The following is a 25036-nucleotide window of genomic DNA, read 5'->3' as shown; positions in this document are numbered from 1 at the left end:
GATTTATGCAGAAAGAAAGAATTACAAGAGAGAGGAGGAAAATTAATGTAAGTCTTAAGTGTTTAATGACCCTGTTAATTGAGAGAGGGATAATTGGAGAATTTAACCAGAAGAGGTAATGTCCTTAGAGTCATTAACCTATTCTAGGAGTACTGCTAATGTTTACCAGGTGATTTTCTTCTAAACTGAAAGTTGAGAGTCAGCCTACTTTAACGCAATAGTTCTGGAATCTAGCCAATCATAAGAATCAGTTGAAAAGCTTTTGAACAACACAAATCTTGGATACCTCTTCATACTTTCTTAATCAGAATCTTCAGGGACCCAGGCATATGGATTTCTGAAAGATGGCCAGGTGATCCTTCTGATGTTCTAATTAAAACAAACAAAACTGGCCCGGTTTGGACATCATTGCTTTAGACGAGGATTTTTCAACCCTGGTAGTGTTAACATTTTGAGATGGCTAATTGTTGTGGAGGCTGTCCTGTGGAGGGTGTTCAGCAACACCTGTGATACAGTAGATGCCAGTAGCACCCTCCCTCCCCTGATTTATACAAGTAAAAATGTCTCAAGATATTACCAGTCCCCCCGCTGTGTGGGGTAAAATCACCACCAGTTGAGAACACTGCTTTAGTGCTTTATAATAACCCTGATAAAACTTTCTGCAATAAGAGAAATATTCTTTGTCTGCAATGCCTGACACTGTAGCCACAAACAACATATGGCTGTGGAGTGCTTGAAATGTAGCTAGTATAATTTGGAACTGAATTTTAAATTTTATTTTATTAGTCTAATTGTAAAAGCTACATATGACTAGTGGCCATTATATTGAACAACACAGCTTTATAAGATGCAGATCTGATGGCAGGCAGTGGAATCCATAAAATTCCCCCTAAGTGCTTCTGAGACCTGCCATGTACAAATAATTTACAAGAACAGAAAATCAATATATACACGTTTCTGTCTGAATAAGAAAAAAAACTTAGGAAGTTATAACTAAAAGAAAGTTTACTTGCAGTTCTGTTTTCTAAAGGCTGCCTAGGAAATATTTTTTGTTACCAACCTTGATATTCAGATTATCCAGCCTGGCTGGGGACAGCCCCTTTCAGTCCTAAACGTGATCGCTTTTTACTGTCCTTAACATTTTCTTGGGAAAAGTTCTCACTGTTCTGTTTTCTCTCACTTCTTAACAGGTTAAATATACAATTACCTAATGACCCAGTAATTTTACTCCTTGGTATTTATCCAAGAGAAATGAAAACATGCCTACACAAACAGTAGTACATGAATGTTCGCTGTAGAATTATTCATAATATCCAAAAAGTAGGAATAATCCAAGCACCCATCAACGGATGAATGGATAAACAAAATGTAGTATATCTATACCATGGAAAGTTATTGGGCAATAAAAAAGAGTGAACTACTGATACATGCTACAACACAAACAAATCTTAAAAACTGCATGCTGAGTAAAAGAAATCAGTCACAAAAGACCCCATATTCTATGATTAATTTATATGAACTGTCTAGAATAGGAAAAAAATCTATAGAGACAGAAAGTATAATAGATTAATGATTGCCTAGGGCTTGGGTGAGCAGGGAAATTTGGTGGTAATCGCTTTTGAGTAATCTTCTGGAGGTGATTAAAATGTTCTAAAATTAGATTGTGGTGATAGTTGCACAACTCTGCAATTATGCTAAAAATCATTGAATTGTATGTTAAGTGAATCATATCTCAATAAAGCAGTTTTAAAATCTGTCAGCATAATTCATCACATTACCATCACCAACAAGAAAATCTGCATGATCATATCAATTTGTGCATAATATATATTTTTGAACTGGAATTTGCTTTTGAAAAATGTTATTCCAAAATAGTCTCTCCATTGGCTACCACCATACTCATTCCCAGGGTAAGTGAAGTGACCCTGCATGTATCCAAACTCAGGTCTTACTCAACAACTCATCCCACTCTAAGAGTCCCACTGTAGAACAGTGTATGCATGTTGAAGACACCCTTGGAATAACCCCAGCCTGCAACTGAATTGTCCATCCTTGTAATTCCTGAGTTCTTTCCATCTCTCCACTCCAGAGGAATAATGGACACACACACACACACACACACACACACACACACACACACACACACACACACAAACATATACACACACTGCCAATGAAAAGATATAAAAGGTTTCCAATATCCAGCCTAATTTTGTCATGAGTCAGGCTGATCAGACCCTGTCCTTGATGTAAATTGCTAAGCCATGTAAAAGAAACAACTTTGTCAGGGTATGAGATGATATTCACTTTTAGGGCTTTGAGTGCTCCATGTAGCCCCAGACAGAGCCCATTCTTCAACTTTAAGCTCACTCAACTCAGATAACTTTATAGGAAATGAATGCACTTGTAGGTTTTTAGTTCTAAAGTGAGATATACAGAAAAGAACTATCAGGCTCATGCTGCTTGAGCACTGTCTTGGAGACTTTGAAGTATGCAGAATGTGGGGGAAGGGGAAATGGCAGTATCAAGTGAATTCTACCTTGCATAATGTAAACCAAATTTTTTTTTTCTGAAGCAATGATGCTATTATCCTCCAGAAGAAATAATGTTGCATGAAGTTAAATGGTTTCAGTGGTTAAATGGAAATCTGTTATGAAGTTACATGAAGAGAAGTACATTGGAATACAGGAAAGAACTGACTTGTTAAAGAAAAACATGTATGGAGAAACACTAGTTTGCAGACAGGGCAGTGACCATAGATTTAAAAGTAATGACATGGGCATTTGCCTGAACGTTAACCCATTTCCAACCTTTCTTTCATTTATTGAGGATACAGATGTTATATGTAGAACTATTAAAAGCTAAGTCCCTTAGGATGGTTTAAGGAAGAGTTTGATTTGTTTGAAAGTCTAAGTGTCATCTTCAAGACAAGATACCATACTCTGAATTTCTTATGTCTAGATAGAGTGTCAGACTTCTCTGACCCTCACAGTCTGACTGGATTGGGTACTCCCTACTCTGTATTCTGACAGCACCCTGGAAATACCCTTTGTGCTATATGCACTTAAAATATTATTTTTGAGGGTTTTTTAAATCTGCTTTTCCCACTAGACAGCGAACATCTCAAGAACTGAGACTTATTGTTGGCATTTGTGTGGTTTTCAGATATCAAGTTCCTCTTATCAGAGTTTATAGTCAGACATAGTTTTCTGTCTCTAGTGGGGAGTATTTCATTTTCAGGTGTTCCATAGGCTAATTGGCTCCTTTTCCCAGATTAGATAATTCAAAAATTAACACCATACCTGAACTCTGCTGCAGACCTTGTGATAAATCAGACTGTACTGCATTACTAACTTCCATTAGTATTTGAGCCGAGCTCCAAAATGGATGCCTCATACAAAACTGCTCACTAGAGTGGATTTAATATCATTTTATTGGCTTCAAGTCAAATGTTTTTCAGATGGTACTGTCACATGGACATCTGATATTTGAACTGTATTCCCCCAGGTAGACACCCTGGTGAACTTTATCCATTATTACTGTCATGTTTATATGAGATACTAAAGAAACAAATTGCTCAGTGATACCTGTAGGGTCTGAAAGAATTCACACTTCCCTGTTCTCTGTCTTCATGGGAGGTATGGCTGAAGGGAAAGGATAATTCAGCCGTTGAAAATTCGGATTTATGCCTCAGATTATGTACTCAGATCCCAGAAATGGAATCAGAAATTTTATGATGTTCCTTGTATGTTCCACATCCCAAGACCTAATCCCAGATCTTAACCTCTTTTTTGTTTGTTTGTTTCTTTAACCCATTCCATTCCTCTGAATAGAACTTTTCAATGATAACATTATAATGGATTATCTGGACAAGAAGCAGGTTTTCATCAAATCTTTGGGTATGATCTTTCCATTTACACACCAGCTAAGTAGGACTTATGGCAAACACAGTTTCTTTTTCCTGGACTATCTATCAGCGCTGACACAATCTCAGTTTTTAAAAAAGGGAGCAATAAATAAAGTTCATGGGTGTTCCCCCAGGCAGCACCAGCCTGTTCAAGCCAGTCATTATCACCAGAGGTACAAGCAATCCTTTTAGAAACTCACTCCTCCTGCCCCTGCTCCCTAGGCCCCTGGGATCAGAGAGTGGCAGATAGACATACACTGTTCTTTATTTCTGAAAACACACAGATGGACTTTGGATTGAAGAAATCTGTATTTGTCAAAACCTTTGGCCAGAGTTATAAATCTGCAGGCCACGTGGCAGGGATGTCTTTGACTCTGGAACAAAGAACAAAGAGCATTTTAGTCACACTGAGAAAAACACCGAAGAAGCAGAAATTGCAGGAGTATTGATACCACCTACCCCTATCCTGGAGCAACACCCTACCTTCCCTTTTGGCTCCTCATGTAGAGGTGTCTTTGCGAGTTCTAGTTCCAAGTGTGGGGTACTGAACAATAAAATGAGTATTAAAATCATCCTCCAGGCTCTACAAGTCCAAACTTGATGATAAGTTTAGATTTTTCAGAGTCAAAAAACCTCAAAGTAGCCTCAATAAACCTGGTATTTTACTTCCTGTTGAGCTTAAGTGATAAAGATATAACAATTCCCACTGCACCTGGTAAGATTTTTTTTTTTTTCATTTTTAAAATTTTTTTTTTTAAAGATATGGGGTACAATTCAAGATTAGGTATACAAGTGGTCATTGAACAGGTAAAGTTTGGTCCTCCCTTTGGTCCCCACTTTGCCTGGTTCGAAATCAGGTACCCTTATTGATGTTGTGTCCCCCCTCCCCATCCTGGCAGTGTCCCACTACTGCCAATCCCTTTCTTATAGTATTATGGCAAATGTTCAGGGTCCACTTATGAGAACTTATGGTACTCTGTTCTTTGTTTCTGTGATAGATCACTGAGTACGATAGACTCTAAATCCATCCAAGTTGCTGTGAAGTACATGTTTGTCCTTCTTTATAACTGCATAATATTCCATTGTGTATATGTACCACATTGTGTATATGTATCCATTGTGTATATGTACCACACTGTGTATATGTATCCATTGTGTATTTTAAAGCATTTTTTTTCTGGTTCACAAATATATTTTCACTATAGGACATTTTTCAAATGTATAAAAGTATTAGAAAAAAATTTTCATAATCCCACCACAATACATTTTGTTTACCGTGCTGTTTTGTAATTAAAGATAAAGTTAACATTTAAATCTTACAGAATAAAAAAGAAAAAAATATGGATTTCTATTTTCACCTTTTAAATTCTGAAATTCACAACTGATTGCCTAAAACATCAAAGCATACTTGGACAGGGACCTTGTTTGAGAAGGGTAGTATATTACAGTAGGGTGTGAGAACTTGTGAAACCAAGCCAGCTCCACAGGAATGTGCACAGTACAACATCCTCTGAGAAATTCTGCCAATGTCAAGAAATATCTATACTTCTAATTGGTCAAATCCTGCTGTCACTTACAGGGTACAGCCCACAATCAGTGGAGGGATTCCAGAGGTCTCTGATATTACCCGAGTTCTTATCACAGACACTAAACTTCAGGCAATTAAACTGGAGAGAAAGCAATTGAGTAGTGAAAACAGAAGAATGATTGAGATTTGTGGATTTTCCTTGATCCTTCAGTGATGAGGATCAGACAGAAGTCTCCAGCTGCCTTACAGAAGGAAAAAGATCTTTGAAGGGTGGTTTCTAACAACCTGTGAAATTATCTGGGCTTAGAAGGGAGTTCTGGTAAGAATGAGGATCAGCTAAGTACTAAACCAGGTTCCATTGACCTTAAGACCAAGTATTAATTAAGATGACATCTGGTTTGGAGTGATTGTGAGTTGTTTGTAAGCTCTGTGGGACCTCAGGGGCCATCTGAAGACAGATCTACTTACAAATGTTGACTTCCTGGGCCTGTGATTAACATGGACACTTTTGCCTTTCTTATCTTGTTCTCCATTGCATTCTTCAATTTCCAATTCTGAAATTTAAAAGAAAAAAAATTGGCACCTCTCCTGGCTTCAGTTTCATCATCTGCACAATGTTGAGTTGGACAGAATAATCACTGAATACTCTCCCTAGCTTGAATTCTATTCTCTGTGGTTCAAAAGACTTAACATCCTGCATCAGGCAGGAACAGTGTGGTCACTACTCCAGGTCAACAGTGCTGACCTCTTGGAAAAGCTGGGATGTTTACTAAAGTGACGTTTCAATGATTTCCCCACTAAATCCAGTTCTTCTGTTGTTATTTATGTGTAAGAGACTAGGGCCTCTGTCAAAGGGGCTTCAAAAAATGGAGGAGGAAAGAAAGGCATGTGGGTAAAGGCAGTACTTTGCTTTTTTGTGTTTCAGTAATTTTCTTCTAATTTTTATCTTTTTAGGTTTCAGATGCTCATTATTATCTGATTACAACTTTTGTTTACATAACTTGCTGACTTCATTTCTCAGCAAACATTTTATTAAATGATTTCTAGAATAATTTTCCCTTCAAAGTCTTTTTGAAAAGGTCTCTTTAGAGTGCTTGAAATGCACACTACATTTCAAAAAGGTTTATTATTTTTCTCTCTAACAACTGTGAGGTGGGAAGTTCTGATTCCTCCTTTTGAATAGTGAGGAAACTAAACTACATGGATAATAAACACACTAAGACAGCAGAATAGGTCTTGCGTACAATGTCACTAAATGATACACAATTATAGTTCTGAAGGAGAGGGGAAGGACTGTACAGCATTAATGGAATCACGTGGATACTTAAATTTCCTAGTTTGCTCTAAGGCACATGATTGGTGGCAATATCTAGATAAATATCCAGATCGTTTATTTCCTCACCAGGCATCTTTCTAGGCTTGCTGTCTTAAATCTTGTTTTTCATCTTTTTATAAGCTACCTTGTCCCAAATTTATGCTCCAGCCCTGACAACCCATAAAGGTTGGATACTGAAGCTGTCTCCTTTCATCTCAAGCCTAAATTATAATACCTTCAAACTTCCCAGGGTAGCAGAATGTAACCAACCCAACAGCGGTGTAGAAAGATAACTGCCCAAGGAGTGGCTCAGTACTCCAGGTAAGTTAGATCATCATCTCTGACCTGTCACCTGAGGCCTGGTGAACTCTGAGGGTATGAAATAGAATTGAATGTAGGGGTCTGCATTCTCTGGAGACAGAGAATGAAAGAGTCAAGAAAACAAGTTCTATATCCAAACCCCAAAGAACAACTTGCATGACTAGTACAAAGCCATTTGATAGACTCTGCATTACAGAATCAACTTGAAGAAGCTATGTGAAGTCATTCGGTTTATCCCCTACATTCAAAAACTTGACAGGGATTCACCAAATTACTTTGTATGCCTTCAGAAATGTATTGGGATGAAACATAGTCTACAACATTTTTCAGGACTAGAATTGTTTCAAAGTATCCTTTGGTAATCCTTTCCAATGACTTATCAACAACTATCACTCAGCTAATATCTAACCTAGATCATTCATGCTACTTATTTAAGCCATTTATTTTCTTTGATACCTTGGAAGATATGGGAGAACAGCTGGTCTCTTTTTCTGGTTTCTTTTCAATGTGTGAACTTTCCTTGCTCTAACTCAGAGTGAACAAAGCATTCAGGGGAGAATCTACAAGAACACAGATTGTTTAATTCTCAGAATAAGAAGAATCAGGGATAAAGTTAGGGCTTTGACTTTTCTACCTATTAGCTGTGTGCTCTTGGGCAAATGATATAACATCTTTCAACTTCAATTTATTATTCACAATAGCAAAAACATGAAACCAACCATGCTGCCCATTGAAAGTGGACTAGATTTTAAAAACGTGGTACATATACATGATGGACTATTACACAGTCATAAAGAAGGACAAAGCTATGAACTTCGCAACAACTTGGATGGATCTAGGGTTTATAATATTCAGTGATCTATCACAGAAACAAAGAACTGAGTACCACATATTCTCACTCATAAGCGAACCCTGAACAATTATCAAAATACTGTAAGAAAGGGATTAACAGTAGTGGGAAACTGCCAGGGAAAGGGGGGGCACACTTCATCAACAAGGGTACCTGATCTCAAACCAGGTAAAGTGGGGACCAAAGTAAGGCCCAAACTTTACCTGTACAATGACCATTTGTATACCTAACCCTGAATTGTACCCATCTTTAGAATAAAAATTTAAAAAAATACTTAAGCCAAAGATTATTATAAGTATTACAAAAGTGTAATATATACAAAAAATGTCAACTGTGAAGTGCAATACAAATATTACAAATAATTATTCAGATACTAGTTATAATTATTCACTTGTCATGAGGATTACATCAGAATAATGATGATAAAATAGCAATTGTTGGGAGGGAGTGGAGAAATCGGAACTCTTGTACATGGAACTCTTGTGCTGGTAGGAATGTAAAATGGGATAATGGCTGTGAAAAACAGTACTGAAGCTCCTCAAGAAAATTAAACATAGGTGGCAATTTCACTTCTGGGTATACACACAAAGAGAAATGACTCAAACAGATATTTGTACATCAGTATTCACAGCAGCATTATTCACAATAGCCAAAAAAGTAGAAACAAGCCAAATATCTATTGTTCGATGAATGGATAAGCAGAAAGTCACACACACACACACACACACACACACACACACACACACACACACACACACATGCACAGACAGGAATATTATCCGGTCTTTAAAAAGAATCAAGTTCTGACACATATTAAAACATTGATGAAGCCTGAGGACATTATGCTAAGTAAAATAAGTAAGATACAAAAGGACAAAGATTGTGTGATTCCACTTATACGCGTTACCTAGCATAGTCAAGCTCAGACAAAAAGTAGAATGGTGGTTTCCAGGCACTGCGGGGGACAGACTGTTTAATGGATACAGAGTTTGGTTTGTGATGAAAAGTTCTAGAGATGAATGGTGGTGATGGTTGCACAACAATGTAAATGTACTTAATGCCACTGAACCGTATATTTAAACATGGTTAAAGGGTAAATTTTATGTATATTTTACCACAATTAAAAAAGAAGCTAATGTTCTCACTCAGTCGAGGTTATAGGATATATGGATACAAAAGAAAAGACATAAGAGTTATCATTTTGTTAGAGAGACTAGAAAGAAACAAGACAAATAGACAACTACTTTCTGCTTCAAGGCTACTATAAGAGGTGCGAGGAGGGATGGTGAGCACACTGGATTGGAGTGACTAAAGAAGACTTCCTTCCTGGACATGCAGACCTGGGTTGAGCATACATCTTGGATGGGTACAAACAAAAACCTCAATTATTTTCAGACTTAGGAAGCATCTTTCCAGCAACTACTCCTCTTTGTCCCCACCTTGGAAAGCCGTCATTTTTTTTCCCCCTCAAGTACCAACTTGAACTCCAGGGATCCTATGAAATGTTGATTCAATGGCATTTTCTATTGCATAGTTCCTCCATGCCAAAGACTGCTCAGAGTGCTAGAGCAACTCTAGCTAGGCAACATTAAACATGTATTTGAAAGTGGGAACAGGGAAGAACGGCATAGAGAAAATCCAAAGGCCAGATATTGATTGACAGATTATCTGAGGTTAGCTGAGATAAGCAGCAGTAAATCATTGATGCCATTAGAGACCTACAGTTCAATCCTAGCACAGTAGTACTACATTGTTGCTCTAAGTGGAATCTTTTCAGTGTACCAAAAAAAGGTGAAGCTCTGCTTTGACAATGGCAGAAAGAGATTATGGGGGTAGGTTTTGTAGACAGTGGTGGCATCAGACTGAGTGATTAATGGAAAGAGCATGAACTTTGGTGACAGACAGATGTAGATTCAAATCCCACTTTTGTCACTTACTGCCTTTATGAATTTGAACAATTATTTCACTTCTCTTAGCTTCTCATATATAGATATACCTACCTCAATGGGTTTGGGCCAAGATGATGACAACTTATATAATGTCCTTCACACATAAAGAACACTAATAATGAGAAGGAAATCAGCAATAAAGTTTTTAATAGGGGCATCTATGATTGTTTCTGAATTAGAATAAAAATAGCACTAATGTCATGCCCAGGACTATTCTGAATGCCTTACTTTATTGTCTCTTAGCCCTTGGAAAAATCATATAACCATGCTTACTCCCACTTTATTTGGGAAAACTGAAGTACGAAGATGTTAAGATACTTGCTAAATATCACAAAGCTAATCATTATTGACAATGGAGTCCAATTTTTAAATTGCAATAATGTTGAACAGAGATGAAACTTAATAGACTCCTAATGAAGGAATTTACTATACATAAAAGCACATAATTTTAGTTTTAATAAATGAGAGGACAAAAAGTTTCTTTAAATTTCTATAGCAAACATACAAAGACATTATTATGGGCATATTAGTTTTCATTCAGCATTAATTCCATAGATAAAGATAATAAAAGATAAACCGCCATGGCAAATTAATAAGATACTTTATTACATGACCATCAAAATATTTAAAGATAGAGTATACCAATTTTTATTATTTATAGCTCTCATCTTTTTGGTTATTTTTGAATTCAAACATTTTAATATAGATAGAAAATCAAATATACAGGTAGTTCAATATGTACCTTTTTCTAATTAATAATTTTTTTAAAAGATTACCTATAAAGACTCTTATGCCTTTTGGTTTACAGTTGGACTCTAATTCTAAAAAAGACTTGTATAAACAAATTAAATCTCAAGAATACCAAACATACCATAGAGGATTGTGGAGTTGCTTGGTTCCTTACTTATTCACCTGATTCAAGTTATTAAAAGTAAAATATGGCCTGGAACAATTCAAAAATCTACAGGAAAATGAAAAGATATATGGTTCATAAGTGTCTGGCATAAGGCCAAACACAGTTCTTATTCTAAAAGTCACTGGAATTTTATAATTTAACAAATTACTTAGAAAATATTAAAGAACAGAGGATCGTATGTTCTCACTCATAAGCAGACCTTGAACAATTATAATACTATAAGAAAGGGAAGCCGGGCTCAGTGGCTCAGCCTGTAATCCCGCACCTTTGGGAGGCTGAGGTGAGTGGATTGCCTGAGCCCGCGGGTTCGAGACCCACCTGGGCAGCGAGACCTCATCTCTACAATAAATCAAAAAATCAGCTGGGCATGGTAGCGCATGCCTGTAATTCCGGCTACTCGGAAGGCTGAGGCAGAAGGATCTCCGGAGCCCAGCAGGTCGAGGCTACAGTGGCCGGGAGCGGCCACTGCACTCCAGTCTGGGAGACAGAGTGAGACTCCAACTCAAAAAAAAAAAAAAGAAAGCAAGGGATTGGCAGTAGTGGGAAACTGTCAGGGGATTGCGGGTAGGATTGGCAGTTGAGAGAGGGGCACACCTCATCAACAAGGGTACCTGCATATTCAATGTTTGTATACCTAACCCTGAATTGTACCCCACATCTTTCTAATAAAAAAAGAAATAATATAATAAAAAATAAAATAAGAAAATATTAAAACAAGAATATTGTTAATCAATACTTGTGGAATATAGGAAATTTTATAGCCCTAATTAACTTCTAATTAGTGTCTAATTAAACAAAAAAATTTCATGACATTCAAGATATTAGAAAGAGAACAGCAAAATAAAACCAGGGAAAGTAGAAGAAAAGAATTAATAAAAATAAAAGCAAAACTGTATTAGGCAGAAAATAATAAAACTGTTAAATCAAAACTCGCATTTTTGGACAATAAATACTTAACTATAAGAATTGGGCACAGCAGGAATTTTAAAAGGCATATAACCAATAATATGGAAAAATATTTTAAATTAAAAGAGAAAGGATAGTATAAATAAATATTATAATCTGAGCCGGGCTCGGTGGCTCAGCCTGTAATCCCGCGTCTTTGGGAGGCTGAGGTGAGTGGATTGCCTGAGTCCGCGGGTTCGAGACCCGCCTGGGCAGCGAGACCTCATCTCTACAATAAATCAAAAAATCAGCCGGGCGTGGTAGCGCATGCCTGTAATTCCGGCTACCTGGAAGACTGAGGTGGAAGGATCGCCAGAGCCCAGCAGGCGAGGCTGCAGTGGCCGGGAGCGGCCACTGCACTCCAGTCTGGGCGACAGAGTGAGACTCCAACTCAAAATAAATACATACATACATACATACATACATAAATATTATAATCTGAATTTAAAAATGAATTTGGCTGGGCACAGTGGCTTATACCTATAATCCTAGCACTTTGAGAGGTCTAGGTGGGAGGATTACTTGAGCCCAGGAGTTTGAGACCAGCCTGGGCAACATAGCAAGATCTCGTCTCTACAAACAATTAAAAAATTAACCAGGTGTGGTGGCATGTACCTGTAGTCACAGTTACTTGGGAGGCTGAGGCAGAAGGATTGCCTGAGCCCAGGAGTTCGAGGTTGTGGTGAGCCAAGATTGTGCCACTATACTCCAACCTGGTTGACTGAATGATAACCTGGCTCAAAAAAATAAAATAAAAATAAATTTAAAAAAGAGAAGGATGAATTTATAAGAAACTAGAAGCTACAAAAATTGATTCAGAAAGATATGGAGAATATGAACTGATCAATAACACTGAAGGAAATTAGAACAATAATAAAAAACATATATCCCTCAAAAGGAAACAGGCCCTGTGTACTTATGATATATAAATTGTTAAAGACAAAAAAAGTGAAAAAGTTCTTAGTTTGTGTTTAACAAAAGCTGAATGTTAAAATTGGACAAAGGATAAAAAGTAAAATTATATAAAACAATAAAAACCAATAATACATTTGAAAATGTTTACCAAAATCATAAACAAAGTCAAGTCCAGCATTGCATTAAAAGAGTACAATATCATGGTCTTACTTAAATATATTCCTACTTTAAGGACTCTATTAATGTAATAATTGTAATTTCTTATATTGGAAGATCTTAAGGAGACGATCTATATGACATAACTGGTATATGTGAAAATTTGTAAATAAAATTTAATACCCATTCCTGATTAAAACAACAATAGCCAAGCCTCTGGGTAAGTATGGAATGGAAGGAATCTTCCTTAACTCAGTACAGCAAATCTCTCAGAAACCTACAGCAAACTTATACTTTGCTCCTCTCTTACTTTAGGCAAATACCAAAAAAACGATTTCTCACTTGAGTGTTGATCCAATTATTGCTGATCAGCAGGCAGCTATCCTCCACGCAGTCGTTTAAGTGAGTTTTTCAGAATCCTTGTATACCGTGGCCTGACTCCTAGAACCTCATCATCTACATCCAGCCTTCAAAACAGAAAGATGAAGTACAAATGAGGGCTTCTTATAGACCTGGAAAGAATGGCTGTACATGTTTTTACATGGTTCCACCTAACTAAGGGAGGCAGGGAGATGAACTCTAGCTGTGTACTCAAAGGGAGAATTGGAAGACTGTTCTGGTGAACAGTTAGTGTTCTCTGCCATAGTTAGCTTCTCTGGCTACTATATATCTACACATATCCTTCTTCACAATCATACTCCTCTGAAGGAAGAGGGCCAAAATGCCATGCAGTTACCACACACATCTCTAAGATCAAGAACTCAGAGTGCTGCAAAGTCCAATGCATCAAATATGGAAGTGGTTCATTATGGTTTGATGACCTATGCACTGAAAAATGTTAACTGTTCCTCCATACCCAACCACCCAAAACAAGTTAGTGGAGCAGAGAACAACCACAACAAAAAATTCTATTTGGAAAAGGGAGAACAGAAAACACACCAAATCTCATATCAAACAAAAAACCAAGGTCCTGGTAGATCTATACCCAAACATGAAATACCTAAACATGAAAAAAATGAGCCATGAAATATAGAAGGCAATACAGAAAACTTTTAAAGTAATGGAGTAAAAAGGCCTCATGAGTGAGATGCAACATCCAGAAATCTTAAAGTAAATAATGGGCAAGTTTATCCACATAAAAATATATAATTTCTGTATATCTGAAGATACAAAATTAAAAGGCACATATAAAAATACAACATAGATAGCAATTAATTAGTATCCCTAATATCAATAAGACAAAGAGAAACAATCCAAAATGAAAGTAGTTTTCACATTCAAGATGGGAAATTAATTGCACACAGTGCAATTAGCCCTATTCTTCTACTCTAAGCCTCAGATTACTTTTAAAGTTTGTGAATATATATAGTGTTCTGTAAATTCAAAGAGATTTTTGGCTAATAAAAATTAACAACCCAGCAGAATTACAACTATGAAAAAGTTAATAGATGATAAGAAAATATCTTTGCTTATGAAGTTCAATTAATGTCTTCAGATATAGCATGGCATCAAAATAATGAATCAGGAATGGTTCATTATGAAACAAACCAAGGTCAAATCCTGGAAATAAAAAATGTAATTATTAAAAAATTCAGTCAAGGCAAGTAGAAAACTGGAAACAGTTGCAAAAGAAACTTGATAACTAGAAGACAGAGCCTAGGAATGTAGCACAAGCTGATAAGATGAAAACTTAAAAGACATGGAAGACAACTCTGTAAGTTACATCATCTATCTAATAGATAATTATAAGAATAGAAGGGAGGTCAAATCTGAAGAAATAATAGGATGGAATATATTATAGTTAAAGAAAAATAAGCCCTCAGATTAAAATGGTCCACCAACTATAGAGTAGAATTTAAATAAGCAAACTAACACAAGACAAAAACAAAAGGTCCTACACCTGTACAAATGTAATGAAAATTCAGAGCATTAAGGACACAGTCAATATGTTAAAATCTACACGTATAAAAAGAAACAGCTGAAGATTTCAGAGAGAGAGAGAGACTGTTTAAAGTAATTCTAATCAGATTTGGCATTGGATTTTTTTATTGATAACACTGAATGAAATAAAAAAGACATTGAATAAAAAAATAAGATTTTTTAAAATATCCAAAAATTTGGAGTTTTGTTTTTGTTTTTGTTTTTTTTTTTTGAGTTGGAGTCTCACTCTGTCACCCAGACTGGAGTGCAGTGGCCTCTCCCGGCCACCACAGCCTCGACCTGCTGGGCTCCAGCGATCCTTCCGCCTCAGCCTTCCAAGTAGCCGGAATTACAAGCATGCGCTACCACGCCTGGCTGATTTTTTGATTTATTGTAGAGATGAGGTCTCGCTGCCCAGGTGGGTCTCGAACCCGCGGGCTCAGGCAATCCACTCACCTCAGCCTCCCAAAGGCGCGGGATTACAGGCTGAGCCACCGAGTCCAGCATTTTGGAGTTTTAATAACCAAACAAATCCTCTCTGAAAGCCTAAAGAACTACTAGAGAATATGCCCCAAAATGAGCTGTAGTAGTTGGCAAAGAAAACCAAAAAACTATTTTTTATATTATATAATTACAAAATTATGTTTTTTAAAACATTCTAGTTCCAAGATTCCAAGTGATATCGACATGAGATGTAGAAGATGAAAGTGGGGTGCTGATGAAGAATTTAGGAAAATAAAAGCATTCTAAAGTCTATCAAAAGAAGACAATGGATAGCAATTAACTGGAGATACTGTTTAAAAAACATAAATTCATAAAAAAACAAAAATTCAACCACTTGTGATAAAAATCTAAGGTAACTACTGGAAGAAAAATAATAAAATGTACAGTCTTTAAGCCAGTAAATGAAAAGAAGAACAAAAAAAATTCCTTAATCCATGAAAAGGCTGGGAAAGAAAGACAAAGAAAGGTAAAATGAAAACAAGATGGTAGGAGTAAATCTAAATATATTTTTAAATAATCTTAAATTTGATTTGGGTAAATTTGTTTCATAATACACAAATATTCAGATGAGGAAGCTGAAGAACAATGACATTTTAGTGGCTAGTCCTTTTATAAAAGGTAAAATACTCCAGCTATGTGCAGTTTACTGTAACAGAGCCCAAACTTTGATGACTCTAAGTTTGAAGACCTGCACCTAGCAAGTCCTAACAAAAGACTAGTAACAGCAATATCATCAATATCAGACAAAATAGAATTGAAAGTCAAAAAACATTAAAAGTATCCAAAAAGGAAATTTCATATTGTTAAATAATTCACAGAAAAGGTATAATGATACGAACATAAATACCCCAGCATAATTTTGAAATACCTAAAAAGTTGGTAACATCACAAGGGAAAATTAGCAAATCCACATCATAGTGATCTGTTAAAGTTTCCTACTGTGTTAGACTATGAATAAAAATAGAGTATTAAAATAATAATATTAACATATTTATGCTAATAGATATACAATAGAACTTATACTTAACAGAGAGTACACAACTACTCAGATACATTTACAAAAAATTGGTTCATTAGAAAGCCACAAAATTATAACAAAAAATAAGAGAGACCACTTATCTATCCACAGTATTTTAAAATTAGATATCTTACAAAACTGAACCCAGACACACCAGACACACTTCTTTTTTTTTTTTCTTGAGTTGGAGTATCACTCTATCGCCCAGACTGGAGTGCAGTGGCCGCCTCTGGCCACTGCAGCCCCTACCTGCTGGGCTCCAGCGATCCCTTCACCTCAGCCTTCCAAGTAGCTGGAACTACAGGCATGTGCTACCACACCCGGCTAATTTTTTGATTTACTGTAGAGATGAGGTCTCACCAAGTTGCCCAAGCAGGTCTCGAACTCGTGGGTTCAGGCAATCCACTCACCTCAGCCTCCCAAGGTGCGGGATGACAGGCTGAGTCACCAAGCCTGACTCAGACACACTTCTAAATAACTTATTGGTTAAAGGGAATTCCAGAATTGAAGTTGCAAAGTATTTAGGGCTGAAAAAAAATGAAAGCACTCCTGCCTCATACAAAGTCAATATAGTCAATTTTGTTCAATATCTGCTCAAGAAATGGTATTGAAAGAAAGGGGGAAGTTAATGGTGACCTTCTTTGAATTATAAATAAAATAGTGAATGTGTTCATTATCCTCTGATGAGGAAGTCCTCATTATAGAAAGATTTCTTTTGGAATGACAAAGAGAATAAAATGTTGGTGTCAAAAAGGATAGCTATGAAAAAAGCAGCTATCTAGGATGGCTATATTCATAGAGTTTAGGAGAGTTTAAAGTTTTGTAAAGCTTCACAATGAATGGTTGTGTTCCAGCATTTTAAATATTTTTTTAAAAAGAAATAGTAAAGTAATTAAGAGTATAATAGAGTTAAATTTAGTGATAAATTCCTGACATAAAAGCAGTGTACTGTATGAAAGGTCTTTGAAATAAAACAGAATAGAGAGAAGGTGATTCTAATGAAATTTTATCTCTAGCAGCATATATAATCAAACTCCTCCAGTATAAGTACTTTTCTATTCTGTTTCATATTGTACTGATTTGTGTGTATTCAGAGTATTTTATTATAAGAGTATATCTATGGCTGGATAAACTTCTTGGTGTTTGTAGACTTTACATTTTATTGGAATATTTGTATATAAATGTTTTCATCAAATTACCAAATCAATGACAATTTATGGTGCACGAAAAGCTGAATTAATAAATTCTTTTGTGGGAGGAAAGAAAAAGACTTTATTCCTATTGCGCTCTTAAATATTGAACTTTATGCATTCTGAACTAATATGAAAATGTATTTCTTATGGCAAAAAATATGTAAACATGAAAAAATAAAGATATGTTTATATCAAGGAGTTATAGGGGATGAGGTTTAGAAGATAATTTGAGGCCTAATAGTACAGGGCCTTGAAAACTAGCTTTTTGGGGACCTCAAAGATTATCCAGTGTTCAGTCAATCCCTTTGTCTTACTCCCAAGAATCCCTCCAACTTTTTATAAACACTTACTAAATAACAGGCCCAAATAGCATTCATAATGAGGAATCTGGCATATAAACAATGGGTAACCATTGGAGATTTTGATATTAAAAATGACACAATCATAATAGTTTTGGAGAGATCTGTTATGGCAAATTTAGGATCAATCTGTCGGAGGAGCTCCTTGAAGCCAGTTAGAAGTATCTTGTAATATGTCAGATCTGAAGCAATAAATGCCAAGATAAAGGTGATATCCAAGGAAATGTGGGGAAAGGAGACAGAAGTGGAAATATTGCTTGGAGTCTCTTGAGTCACTCTATAATAGTTTTGCCTCTGCTGCTGATTGTATAGTTCAACATCCCTCATGTTTCTTCACAGGGAAAATGGAGTATAGCTAGATGATCACTAACAGCTTCAGAGTCTGTGACCACATGAGCACCTGGAAGTAGAAGGTCAAGGGTAGAGATTATTGCAGACCCTATGTCTCTTCTCTTCCATAGGGTTCAGCTGTAGATGCCTGACCCAAGCATCTCATCTCATTCCCTCTCTTGAGAATCTAAGAAACCCAAAGATTAGGAATTTGTAGCTGACTCATATTAGTGATAGAACTGTAAACAGAAAGTCTGTGAACTCTTACTATTGAGATCCCAAAGATTCTTTGAACTAATTTTGTAAATATTCCCTGGAACCCATGTAATATCCTATAGATGCATCCAGGAAGAAAAATTACCTGTTAAATTAAACTAGCCTAACTTGATTTCTCATACGTTTAAACAAAAATTTTTTGACTAAACAAACCTTAATAGACTAGACAATAAGAAATTAAGGGCTGTGTTTCAGGAATGTGTTTCGTCACAGGAATGTTGCCTACTACCCCCGCCCCACGCAAAATCACACATACACAAACACATAATCCAGAAAGTTTCTAATTAGATTACTAAACTTTCACCTCACTTGTCAGCAACCACATATATCCAGAATACTGAAAATGTCAACCAATTAAATATCTTTCTCTCTCTTAATGTTCTATACCTCTGAAGAAACATTTTTAAGTTTTTTATTGTAATTATTATTACCAAAAATAAAAATATTTTAAGATCTGAAAGTACTCTATACTAAATGATAAAAGGACAACCTTGGACTAAGATGGCTAAGGTGAAGCAGCTAGAATGAATTTCTTCCATAGAGTAAACTAAGATAGAGTTTCCTTAGCACATAGAGAGTAACAGGACCAGCAGCACACCTCATAACTCTTCAAAGAAGTGATAATAACCACAGAGTGCAAAGAAGCAAAAAAATCCATCTACCTGGACTGGAACTAGCCAAACCCTTGCCTGCACCACCACCGTCCACCTGCAGCTTCCAGACACAATGGGGAAGGTGATTGAGGGGAATTCAGTAGCTCTAAGCTCCTGAATTCAGAATGGGGAAGGTGATTGAGGGGAATTCAGGAGTTCTAAGCTCCTGAATTCAGAATGGGGAAGGTGATTGAGGGGAATTCAGGAGTTCTAAGCTCCTGCTACAGACTTGGTGGGCCCCATCAGCCTTGCAGGACTTCAGTTCTTCCCTGGAAACTGCTTTACCCACAGCCTTGTTCTGTTGAAGCCCATGTGAAGTGGTTCAGGAAAAAAAAAGGTCTTGAAAGTGCCCAGCTACCAATTCCAGGAACTCAATCCTTGTGGGTAGCATGCCTGCTTTCTAGCTGGCCTGGGAGGGGACAGTCCCCAAGGGCAAAATCCTCAGCTGCAGATAGTGCCTGGCTGAGGCAGATTGCTGTAAGAACACCTGAGGCCCTGAGGCCAGTTGCACTTTGACATTCACAAGACAAACTGCCTAAGGCCAAGGTGGGAAGCCTAGTGGGACTCATTGTCATAGCAACCTCTCACTCCACATGTAACTCTTCTGTGCCTGTTCTGCACAACAGAGTTACTCCAGTGGCCTAGGACTCCCCCCTAATCCCCCCTGGGTAGCCAAGAGTACACTTTTCTGGGGTGTTCAAGCTCCTTCCTATCAACCTCCACACTCTCCTTGAAGGCTCAAAGGAGAGAATTTGGGTAATCCCAAGAACCTTGCTCTCTGCCTATGTTGACTGGGCACTTTCATGGTGCAACAAATCCCAAGAAGAAAGCTCACAACCCCCATCACAGCTAGCTTTCTCCTACAAGAGCCAATTCTTGGCCAGAGTTCAACATTACAACTCACCATATCAGATATAATACCTCAGCTCTGGAGAAGGCCTGATCCCAAGCCCCAACTAACACCATTTTCCAAGACCCTTTGGCCACTCAGGACACCATAAACCAGTACAGGTACCCAGCACAGGACTGTCATACCTGGCAACTGAGAAACTCACCACACCAAGGCTACATATAACCAAAAGAACCCTACAGTGCTTACATCAGCTCCCTTACCAACCTTAAATAAGAAGAAATAGTCTACCCCAATGAGAAGGAACCAAACAGAAAAAAACTTCTGATAATGAGAATAAACAGTAATCTATATCTCCAAAAGACCACACCAACTCTTCAACAATTAATCCTGACTAAAAGGAAATTTTTGAAATTCCTGACATGGAATTCTAAATGTTTATTATAAAATTGATCAATGAACTTTGGGAAAAAATTGAAAACCACCATAAAGAAATTTTTTAAACTATTCAGTACATGAATTTAAAATTCTCCATAGAAGTAGATATCTTTTTAAAAAAGCAACCTGAAATTCTGGAAATGAAAGAATCATTTAGGGAAGTATGAAATGAAGTAGAAAGTTTTAACAATAGACCTGAGCAAGAAGAAGAAATGATCTCAGAACTTGAAGATAAGGCTTTTGAGTTAACCTAATTAGAAAATAATAATGAAAAAAGAATCAAGAGAATGAAACAAAAACTCCAAGAAATGTAGGATTGTGTAAAACATCTAAACCTAAAAAATCATAGGTTTTCCTGAGGAAGAAGAAAAAGCAACAGATTTGGAAAACCAATTTGAGAGAATAATGGAGGAAAACTTCCCTAGAGAAAGTTTCCTGGAGAAAGCTTTGCCAGAGATTTAAACCTCTAGATAAAAGAAGCCCAAAGAAACCCCAGAAGATTCATTGCAAAAATGTCATTCCCAAAGTATACAGTCATCTGGTTATGCAAAGTTAATGTGAAGAAAATAATTTTAAGAGTAGTGAGACAAAAGCATCAAATAACCTGCAAAAATGAACCTATCAGACTAACAGCACACTTCTCAGAAGAAACTCTGCAAGCCAAAATGTCTTGGGCTTTATCCTCAATCTCCTCAAACAGAATGACATCAGCCAAGGATATTGTATCCCACAAAAGTAAGTTTCATAAATGAAGGTAAAATGAAGTCTTTCACAGACAAGCAAACACTGAGGGAATTTGTCACCACTAGACCAGCTCTACAAGAAATGCTCAAAAAGTTCTAAATACTGAAACAAAAGGTCAAAATACACCAGTAGAAAAATGTTGGAAACCATAAAGCTCATAGGCCTTATACAACACCAATATAATAGAAAAAAATTCAGAAATAAAGCAACCAGATAACAACCAGTATGATGAGTGGGATCATACCTATATATCATTATTAACTCTGAACATAAATGGTCTCAGTGCCCCACTAAAAGGATATGGACTAGCAGAATTGAAAAAAAAATTATATATATATATATATATATATATATATAGAGAGAGAGAGAGAGAGAGAGAGAGAGAGAGATGCTCCCTTCAGGAGACCCATTTAACTCACAAAGACTCCTAAAGATTCAAGGTAAAGGGGTGTGGAAAAATATTCCATGCAAATGGAAACCAGAAATGAGTAAGAATAGCCACTCTCATATTAGACAAAACAGATTTTAAATTAACAACAGTAAAAAAAGACAAAGATGGTTACCATATAATGATAAAGGGATCAATCCAATGAGAAAACATAACAGTTTTAAATATATATGCTCCTAACACAAGAGCCCTCAGCTTTACAAACAAATTCTACTAGACCTGAAAAAAAAGAGATAGACAGCAATACAATAATAATGGGAGACTTCAACATATCACTGACAGCAATAAACAGATCATCAAGGTAGAAAGTCAACAAAGAAACATTGGAGTTAAACCAGATCCCAGAGCAAATGGAACTAACAGATATCTACAGAACATTCCATCCCAAAACTATAGAATATATATTTTTCTTACCAGCACATGGAACACTGTCCAAGATAGACCATATGATAGCCACAAATCACACCTCAATAAATTCAAACAAATCAAAATCATATCAAGCACCTTCTCAGATCACAGTGGAAAAAAACTAGAAATCAACTCCAAGAACTTGTGAAACCAAACAAAAACATGAAAGTTAATCTGCTTCTGGATGATCTTTGGGTCAACAATGAAATCAAGGTGGAAATTAAATCATTCCTCGAAATGAATAACAAAAATGAAACAAGTTATCAAAACCTCTGGGACACAGCCAAAGTTATGCTGAGAGGAAAATTTATAGTGCTTAAGGTCTACATTAATAAGACTGAAAGATCACATATTGACAACCTAACACCACTCCTCAAGAAACTAGAACACATGAATAAACCTAATCCAAAACTAGCAGAAGAAAATAAATAATGAAGATAAGAGCAGAACTAAATGAAATTGAAATTAAAAAAAACAAAATATCAATGAAACAAAAAGTTGGTTCTTTTAAAAGATAAAATTGATACACTGCTAGCTAGATTAATTAAGAAACTAAGGGAGAAGATTCAAATTAGCTCAATCAGAAATGAAAATGGAGACATTACAACTTATCAGTTGTAATGACAGAAATTCATTCGAGACTATTATGAACACCTCTATGCAAAAAAAAAAGACAATCTAGAGGAAATAAATTCCTAGAAACATATCACCCTCAACCTTGGAACAGAAAGAAATAGAAACCCTGAACAGACCAATAATGAATAGCGAGATTGAAACAAGCCTCCCAGTTTAAAAAAAAAAAAAAAAGTCTAGGACTTAATGGACTCACATATGAAATCTACCAGACCTTCAAAGAAGAACTGGTACCAATTTAACTGAAGCTATTCCACAAAATTGAAGAAGAGGGAAACCTCCTTAACTCATTCTATGAAGCCAATATCACTCTGATACCAAAGCCAGGGAAAGACACAATAAAAAAGAAAACTACAGACCAATATCTCTTATGAATATAGCACAAATATCCTCAACAAAATATTAGTAGACTGAATTCAACAGTACATAAAAAAATCATAATACACAATGACCAAGTGAATTTTATCCCAGGGATGCAAGGGTGGTTCAACATACGCTAATCAATAAATGTGATCCACTACATAAACAGAATTGAAAACAAAAATTATATTATCACTTCAAAAGATGCAGAAAAAGCATTTTATAAAATCCAGCATCCCTTCCTGATAAAAACCTAATCGATAAATGTGATCCACTACATAAACAGAATTGAAAACAAAAATTATATTATCACTTCAAAAGATGCAGAAAAAGCATTTTATAAAATCCAGCATCCCTTCCTGATAAAAACGCTCAGCAAAACAGGCATGAGGGGAACATTTCTCAAAATAATAAAAGCCACATACAACAAACCAACTGCCAATGTCATCCTGAATGGAGAAAAGTTGAACACATTCCACCTCAGACCTGGAAAATGTCAAGAATGCCCACTTCTACCACTGCTATTCAACAGAGTACTGGAAGTCCAAATTAGAATGAAAGAAAGAAAGAAGGGAGGGATGGAGGGAGGGAGGAAAGAAGGAAGGAAGGAAGGAAGGAAGGAAGGAAGGAAGGAAGGAAGGAAGGAAGGAAGGAAATCAAAATTGGAAAAGGAGAAATGAAAATATCTCTGTATGCTTAGACATGATCTTATACCTAGAGAATCCTCAAGACTCCTCCAAAAGACTCCTGGAATTGATAAATGAATTTGATAAAGTTTCAGGATACAAAATCAACACCCACAAATAGTAGACCTGCTATACACCAATAGTGATCAAAGTGAGAATCAAATCAATGACTCAATTCCATTTATAATAATAGCAACAAAAAGCTAAAATACCTAGGCATATATTTAACAAAGGAGGTGAAAGATCTCTAGAAGGAGAACTATAAGACTCCAATGAAAGAAATCATAGAAGACACAAACAAATGGAGAAACATCCCATGCTCAGGAATTGGAAGAATCAACATTATTAAAATGACCATATGACTTAAAGTAATCTACAGACTGAAAGCAATCCCTATCAAACTACCAATATCATTTTTCACAGAATTAGAAAAAACAATTCTAAAATCTATATGGAACTAAAAAAGAGTCAGAATAGCCAAAGCAATCCTAAGCAAAAAGAACAAAGCTCCTCCAGCATCACATTACCTGACTCCAAATTACACTACAAGACTGTAGTAATCAAAACAGCATGGTACTGATACAAGAGCAGACAAATGGACCAACGGAACAGAATAGAGAATTCAGAAACAAATCCAAATACCTACAACCAACTGATCTTTGACAAAGCAGACAAAAACATACACTAGGGAAAGGACACTCTATTCAACAAATGGTGCTGGGAAAATTTGACAGCTACATGAAGAAAAATGAAACTTGATCCCCATCTCTCCCCATGTACAAAAATTTACTCAAGATAGATTAAAGATGTAAATGTAAGACCTGAAACCATAAAAATCCTAGAAGAAAACCTAGTGAAAACTCCTCTGGACATCAGCCTAGGCAAAGACTTTATGCCGGACACTCAAAAAGCAAATGCAATAAAAACAAAAAGAAACAAGTGGAATCTGATTCAGCTAAAAAACTTTTGCACAGCAAAAGAAATAATCAACAGAGCAAACAGGCAACCTAAAGAATGGAAGGATATTCTCAAACTATACATCTGACAAAGGACTAATACTCAGAATCTACAAAGAGCTTAGACAAATCCCCAAGAAAAGAGCAAATAACCCCATTAAAAAGTAGGCAAATGACATCAACAGCCATTGCTCAAAAGAAGATATGCAAATAGCCAACAAACATATGAAAAAAGTGCTCACCATCACTCATCAAAAAGAAAATGCAGATTAAAACCACAATGAAATACCACCTTACACTAGTCAGAATGCCATTTAATATTAAGAAATCAAGCCATGCTCGGTGGCTCAGCCTGTCATCCCGGACCTTTGGGAGGCTGCGGTGAGTGGATTGCCTGAGCCTGCGGGTTCGAGACCTGCCTGGGCAGCGAGACCTCATCTCTACAATAAATCAAAAAA

Source organism: Carlito syrichta, unplaced genomic scaffold (assembly GCF_000164805.1).
Source record: "Carlito syrichta isolate Samal-C Ts95f unplaced genomic scaffold, Tarsius_syrichta-2.0.1 Scaffold308968, whole genome shotgun sequence".
Taxonomy (NCBI): domain Eukaryota; kingdom Metazoa; phylum Chordata; class Mammalia; order Primates; family Tarsiidae; genus Carlito; species Carlito syrichta.
The sequence above is the reverse complement of the archived record's forward strand: the minus strand, read 5'-3'. Positions refer to the sequence as shown.